Here is an 8,146-nt window from a genome sequence, read left to right as displayed (position 1 = left end):
CCCCTTGTGCTTAATTGTTATATCTAATTTAATTTTTAACTCAAATTCCCATCACTCTTATATGAAATGAAGAAAGGACTTTTCTCGATTACTTTAGCACTAAGGATAGAACCTATTCCTCATAATATCTGTCTTATACAGGAGCAAGAAAAGGGTTGGACTGCACACACACACTCACTTGAGACTTGATGTTGGGTAGAATAGGTTCATGAGAAGTATTTGAATTTGTAATTAGTGTACTTGAGGCAAAGCCTTTCTCTAGAGACATTTGTTCTTAATATTGCCATAATCAAAATCTTTTGTTGCTGCTATGTTTGCTGCCTTTTGCTTGAGAACAAGCAAAGATTCAAGTGTGGGGGAGTTTGATGAGTCATAGATAGTATTAATTATTGCCTTATTTAGTTTAGTTTTATCTTAGATTTGATTTTATTTTATTGCATTTTATTTTAGTTTAGAATATTTTACTTCAAATTGTCTTTTATTTTATTTTAGGAATAAATATATGGTGGAAGGTGCCTTGGAGCAAAAGAAAGAGGACTGGAGCAAAATACAGCGCAAGAATACGAAGATACGGGGCAAAAATACAATTCCCCTTACCAGAAGCTTGGCACGGCCCGTGCCAACATGTGGCACGGCCGTGCCCATCTCCAGGACCTGTTTTGCTGCTTTTCTTCGGGCCCAAGTTACCCTGTTGCAGCTTTACCGTTTTATCCTTTTAGTTGCTTAGTTTCTAAGTCGATTGTAAAGCTATAAATAGAGTAGCTCTCCACCATAAACAAATCATCTTTACTTTGTTTATTTCAATTGCTATTTCAATAAAGTCTTTATTTCGTTTTTACTTTCTTCTTTGCAATTTACTTTTATCGCATTTTCTCTTCTTCCCCCATGTCTACGATGAACATGAGTGAGTAGACTTCTTTGTCTTGGGATCGTTGGAGAAGTCTAATGACGTAATCCGGATCAAGCCAAGTCTTAAACCCTAATTAATTGTTACCCTAATTCCTAATCTAAATTCACCGTTTTAACATGAATTAATTATTATCAAACTGTGGAAGCGAACGCGGAGGGTTTGATAATGGTTAATTCATCATCACAGATATCAATTCATAAAGCGAACGCGGAGCTTTGATATCCGAACAAGTGAATTTAGACAAGGTTTGCGAAACATGAGAATAGTCTAGCAAACCTTGGGACACATAAAGTTTCGATCTTCAAGGGTCCCAAAGGCAATCACCCATGAGAATAGGTGTGGTTGTTGGAGGGATACACTCACTGACTTCGAGAGGAGCTGTGATATGCTAAAGAGAAACTTGTCCTTAGTAATTAGGATTAACGTTTAATTATAAGTTTAAGGCTTGCTTGTGAAAAGATTCGTTATTACGATGAACCAATGATCCCAAGGCTTTTTAATATTATTGTTATTTACCTTCAAAAACTGCACTCTCCAACTTCTTATTTCTTCCTCTTCTAATCAATTTCTAAAAGCTAATTGGATTGACCAACTCCCTAGCGGAACGATAACTCTACTTACTACTATTACTTCGATAGGCCGTGCACTTGCGGTTTGGCCCTATCAAGTTTTTGGCGCCGTTGCCGGGGAGTTGTTGCAATTTGATTAACTTTTTTTTAACGATTAGACTGAAAAAAAAAATCTTTTTTTCGTTATTTTATCTTATTTTATATTTCTTTCTAAAAAAAAAAAATATTTTCCGTTATTTTATCCTATTTTATTTTATTGTGTTTCTTTTTATATTTCTTTCAAAAAAAAAAAATCTTTTGTTTTATCTTATTTTATTTTATTTTATTTCTTTCTTTCTCTATTTCTTCTTTTTCCATTAACTTCTGGGGAAGATAATAACGATATGACTAAGGAACGCTCTCTCAAAGAGTATGCAATCCCATCTTCAAATGAGTCATATGATGCTATTGTGTACCCAACGGTTGAGGACAATTTTGAAATAGAACCTGCACTTGTTCACTTAGTGCAGCAAAATCAATTTTTCGGATCACCCACTGAGGATCCGAATTTTCATATTTCAACCTTTTTAAGACTCAGTGGAACCTTGAATGCAAACCAAGAGGCCGTAAGGCTGCACCTCTTTCCTTTCTCCTTAGGGGGTAGAGCTAGTGCTTGGTTTCATTCATTGGAAATTGGTTCTATCTTTTCATGGCAACAAATGAAGCAAGTTTTTCTTGCCCGATTCTTTCCCTATGCTAAAACCGTCCAATTAAGGATTCAAATCACACAATTCACTCAAAAAGATGGAGAATCTCTTTACGATGCGTGGGAGCGTTTCAAAGAAATGCTTAGACTTTGTCCCCATCATGGTTTAAAGAATTGGCTTATTATTCACATTTTTTATAATGGTCTTTTGTATACCACAAAAATTTATGTTGATGCAGCTGCAGGTGGAGCTTTAATGAACAAGAATTACACAGAAGCATACTCCTTGATTGAAGACATGGCTCAAAATCATTACAAGTGGACCAACGAGAGAGCCATCACTAAATCTTCACCCTCCAAAAAGGAGGCAGGTATGTATGAAGTTTCTAACTATGATCACCTTGTCGTTAAGATTGATGCATTAACCCAAAAATTTGAAAAAATAAATGTTAGTGCCATCTCTTCTTCTTCTTCTTCTTCTGCATCTCCTTTTTGTGAAATTTGTGGTGAATTCGGCCATATTGGCATTGGTTGCCAACTAGGTAGTGTTGTTAGGAGTCCTGAGCAAGTAAACTATGCTCAATATAATCAAGGGTGTAGAAACAACCAAATTTTTTTTCAAAACCGTCAAAATCTTTTTGGACAACAAAGAACACCACCTAGTTATGCAAACAACCAAAGAGTCCCTCAAAAATCCAGCTTGGAACTTTTTTTAGAAAATTATTGTATAAATCAATCCGAGCAGCTCCAAGAGCTTAAAAATCAAACTGAATTTTTGAAGGACTCTATTGGCAAACATACATCAGACTCCATAGTTACTCACAGTAAGATGATAGAAACTCAGACTTCTCAAGTACCCCAACAGGTGGCTACTCCCTCTCAAACCTCTGAAGTCCTTCTAGGACAAACCGAAACCAACCCCAAAGACCATATGAGTGCTATTATTAGGGATGGTAACCAATTAGAGGACCCCGTTGTGAAAATTAAGAACAATGAAGGAGAGCTAGGAAGTGATGAGCCTCAAAGTGAGAAAGCTATAGGAGAGAATGACAAGCCATTTGTTTCACCATCTCATGAGCCTGAAATTCCATTAACACAAGGGTTTGATGAGTCCAAGTTAGATGAGCAGTTTATGAATCTTATTAAAATACTTCCAAACAAATTGTCACCTAATCTTAAAAATCTAGGAAGTTTTTCCCTACCTTGTGTCATAGGATCTAAAACCTTTGAGAAAACCATGTGTGATTTGGGAGAGAATGTTAGTTTGATGCCATTGTCCCTTTCTGAACGATTGGGTATAGGATAGTTAAACCACTTTCTAACCGTCAAGCTAATGACTCTAAACGAGCGCTTCGTGGGAGGCAACCCATGAATTTTATTGCTGTTATTTTTGTTTTGTGTTATTTTAATTTGTTTTGTAGGTATTTGTCCAAATATGATGCAAAAAGGGGAAAGAAAGTTGAAGTCATTGACCAGAAACCAAACCAAAAAAAAATAAAAAAATTCTTCCCTCTTTTTACAGAAGCTTGGCACGGCCCGTGCTAATGTTGGCACGGCCGTGCCAACCTTTCAACCAAAAAAAAAAAAAAATATTTTTTTTTTTTTGAAAAAAAAAAAAATTATTTATTTTTTTATGTTATTCAAAACAACCTCTTTCATTCTTCCTCCATAACTCTCTTCAAACTTCACCAAACCATAATTTCTCCACCAATCTTCATCAATAAACTCAAAAACATTATTTAAACCCCAACCCCATCACTAAACCAACCTTTCGCACACAAAACCCTAACCTTCACCCAAAATCCACACCAAGTCAACTAAGGTCAATTGGAATCAAAGAAGAAAGGTAAGTAGACTGAAGACTTCAGAAGTGGTGCAACTAAGAAGCAATCAACAACTCATAATCATGGGATCCAAATCAAGGATTCCAAGCAAAGAAATAGGTACAATTCTCTAATCTCTAGAACTATCTATGCTTGCAGGTACTCTGATGATTAATGTTATGGATAGACTAGGAATGGATGAACATATGATTAGGCTGTTGAATAACACAACCCTGTGCTTAGGTATATCAAAACTTGATAGGCCAAACCGCAAGTGCACGGTCTATCGAAGTAATAGTAGTAAAAGAGTATCGTTCCGCTAGGGAGTTATGAATTCGATTAACTTTTAGATAATGATTAGGGAAGAAGAAATATTATAAAAAGGGAGGTTTAGTTGCTGAAGGTAAATAACAATAATAATAATAAAAGAGCCTTGGGATTATTGGTTCATCATAACAACGAATCTTTTCACAAGCAAGCCTTAAACTTATAATTATGCGTTAATCCTAATTTCTAAGGACAAGTTTCTCTTTAGCATATCACAGCTTCTCTCAAAGTCAGTGAGTGTATCCCTCCAACAACCACACCTATTCTCATGGGTGATTGCCTTTGGGATCCTTGAAGATCGAAACTTTATGTGTCCCAAGGTTTGCTAGACTATTCTCATGTTTCGCAAACCTTGTCTAAATTCACTTGTTCGGATATCAAAGCTCCGCGTTCGCTTTATGAATTGATATCTAAGATGATGAATTAATCATTATCAAACCCTCCGCGTTCGCTTCCACAGTTTGATAATAATTAATTCATGTTAAAACGGTGAATTTAGATTAGGAATTAATGTAACATATAATTAGGGTTTAAGGCTTGGCTTGATCCGGATTACGTCATTAGACTTATTCAACAATCCCAAGACGAAGAAGAGTCTACTCACTAACGTTCATTGTAGACATGGGGGAAGAAGAGAGAAAACAGTAATATAAAAGAGCAATAATATAAAAGTGAACTTTTATTCCAAGAACAAAAGATGAATGTTTATGATGGAGTGCTACTCTATTTATAGCTTTACAATTGACTTAGAAACTAAGCTACTATAAGGGCAAAACAGTAAAGCTGCAACGGAGTAACTTGGGCTTGAAGAAAAGCAGCAAAAGTGGTCCTGGAGGGTGGCACGGCCGTGCCACATGTTGGCACGGGCCGTGCCAAGCTTCTGACTTGGTAGAGACATATTTTTGTCTCGTATCTTCGTATTCTTGTACTGTATTTGCTCCAGTCCTCTTTCTTTTGCTCCAAGACACCTTCCACCATATATTCGTACCTAAAATATAATAAAAGACAATTTAAAGTAAAATATTCTAAAAGGAAATAAAATGCAATAAAATCAAATCAAATCTTAAATAAAACTAAACTAAATAAAGAAATAAAATAGACTATCTATGACTCATCAAATCACCCGGGATATTTACTCCTATAAGAGAGCTTTTAAAGAAATTAATTTTCAATCCGGATACCATTTCGAAACCTCTCAAAAGCGCCTTCATCGTCCAAAGGTTCTCCACCGTCACTTTCGAGACACTACCAAACCGTTATCACCAATCGGAAACCTCTCAAACAAATTCAAGGCCACCGCGTTTCTCATCAATCTACTAAAACCTTCTGCAACCAATAAAAATAAAAAAGGGACATGAGGATCACCTTGTTTAAGTCCACGTTGGATACTAATCTCCTCCGTTGGACTACCATTCCCAAGAATCAATTAGTTTCTAAGTAATTGATTTGTTTATGAGAAATCACATTACAACTCATTTCTTCCCACTTCTCCAAATCATGATCAAGTCTAAGGTGTATTTTGTCTCATCTCTGTTTTGTCTTATTAACTATTGCACTTTACCAACCTGTTCGTGATAAGTACCAACATTGAATATTTGTTGTTGTTTAAGTGTTATGTGAATTGAGTCTTGCCATTTGAATTGTTATATTTGTTTTTACTGAGCAAATTGCTTGTTGTTCTATGTGTCGTGTGTATTCGTGTGTGAGGTGTGTCGTGCCATATAGCATAGCTCCTAAATGAAGTGTCTTATTTGCCTGCACATTTGTTGACATTACTTTTTTACTATTAATGTCAATCTAAGTGTCTATTTTTTTCCTGCACATGCAAAATATAAATGATATATCACTGAAGATTTGAGGTGCTTACAATCAATGCAAACCCTCATACACAGGGTCCAGTTCATACTAATTTCAAATTACTTAGAAGGGGTTGAATACCCTTGCAATTTACGTGCCAATTTCACTAGTGTCTTATTGTAATGAGTCAAATAGCTTAAAGGGGCAATATAGGAAATTTGAGTGTAGACTCTTATAAATAAGAGAATGCCAAGGAAAAAGGGTATAGAAATTGTGATGTCATAATCATCTTCTTTTCTATTTGAAGTCTCTGGCTATATTTTCTCTCTAATTCTTCCTTCTTTATTGTACCCATTCAAGCTTATGCATTAGCTATGAAACTTATTTTACTTCATCAATCCAATCAAACAGTTTAAGGATTCTACTCAGTTTTAAGGTCTATTACATAGATCAGATCCGACCACAGCTTAGTAGCGGGATAGAGTGGTAAGCAAACCCAAAAGGTGCAAGAGACAGCAGTAGCAGCATCCGATGCAGTGGTGGAGGAAGTGGATAGAGACAAGGAGTCCGTGGTACAGTTGGAGCCAGGGGCAGATTATATCTTTGTGTCTCTTCCTAATGGTGGACATGATCCCAGAAGAATTCACTTCAAGTATGTTAAGAAATTACAAGATTTGAATTATATTTTTACTTTTTCAGTTCTATGAAGCACTGACACAGGCACCAAACACATCAATATTAGTACCAGTTTGAGAAAATAAATGTCATTGAATGTAACCGCACATTTCAAGTTGAATCCACCGACACTGACACGCTTTCACTCTAAAGTGCCGGTGCTACATTTCAAGTTAAAGTAAGTGCCAAGAATTTAGTCAGATTGGAAGCATCAAGGATGTCTTCCAAAGATGAGCTTTCCTTCAGCAATGCACGTAACTTATGGGAACAAGGAGCTTCGTCGTGTCAGATTCGTGTAACTCATTATGGCACTGTTTTCACAAAAAGGAAGGCTTCTAGAATTGCTTTCACACGTTGAAGAACACATGAGAGAGACCACTTCTGAAATCTAAAGTTTGTGTTGAAGGATGAGAACAAATTTAGTTCTCAAGAAACCTTGACTTTCAATCCAGATATTTTCTAATGACTGGAGATTTTATTTTGTTGTACAAGCAGCAGGGTGCATTCCTGTTTGGTTCATTTTTTTACTCACACCCTTCCACTCTTTTTTACCATCTTTTGGATACTGTAGAGCTATCAAAATCGAAGAGTAAATGATATTTAAGTTAATCATCTTTTTAGATGAATCAAATCGCCACCGGATGCCTAGCTATTTATTTGTGAATGTCTATTTCATATGTTGTTTGTAGACCCTTCTACTCTTTGTTGTGGATTGTTTTGACCGGTGTTTCTCGACTTGGAAATCCGTAATTTAGTAATGTTGGAACTTGTGTTGGGAGATTGCTGCAAATACTTTAACAAAGAAAAAGATGAAGAAAATGATCATGGTCGCAATAATAAATTCCGAAGTGTGTGTTTGATAATATCCTCTCTTGCATGGAAATGCTAGACATAATTTGGTTTTCAATGAGTAAAACTTATCCTAAAGTTTGGTAAACTACTCAAAAGCTATCTACAATATTCATCCATACTGGTACCAAATTCAGTTTGGGTTCAAGTATTATCTGCGATACTATCAACAGCTGATTTAGAATCCAGCTCTATAATATATTAACATTGGATAAATTAGTATAACTTTAAAAGAATATGTGTAATCCAGCAAAAACCATTGCTGCCTGAAGCTTTATTGCAGAAGGACAAAAATAAGGAAGATATAATGCGGACATTTATCAAGAAATTCTTATGATGTAATGAATTTATATTATAATCACAGAGGTTCAAATATTAATTAGGTCTTCCCTCGGATATTTGAAGTTAAAAACATTTCAATTACTTAGAATCCAATATTTTCTTCAACTACTTATGACTTATGAATGCTCAAATCTACAAGACACTTTTCCAAAAAATCATTGAACATAAA

At 35.5% G+C, this 8,146-nt stretch overlaps 1 non-coding gene across 1 annotated transcript; it reads right to left on the bottom strand.

The window, feature by feature from the left end:
- Positions 1–2,225: 2,225 nt before the first annotated feature.
- LOC146954881 (small nucleolar RNA R71) lies at positions 2,226–2,332 on the bottom strand. Its single transcript, XR_015025192.1, has one exon. It is a non-coding gene; the product is annotated as a small nucleolar RNA R71 (small nucleolar RNA).
- Positions 2,333–8,146: the final 5,814 nt, after the last annotated feature.

Source organism: Medicago sativa, chromosome 1, assembly GCF_051527215.1.
Source record: "Medicago sativa cultivar Bolivia chromosome 1, Bolivia_mono, whole genome shotgun sequence".
NCBI classification, from domain to species: Eukaryota; Viridiplantae; Streptophyta; class Magnoliopsida; order Fabales; family Fabaceae; genus Medicago; species Medicago sativa.
Note: the sequence above shows the minus strand (reverse complement) of the source record. Positions and strands in the feature narration are given on the sequence as shown.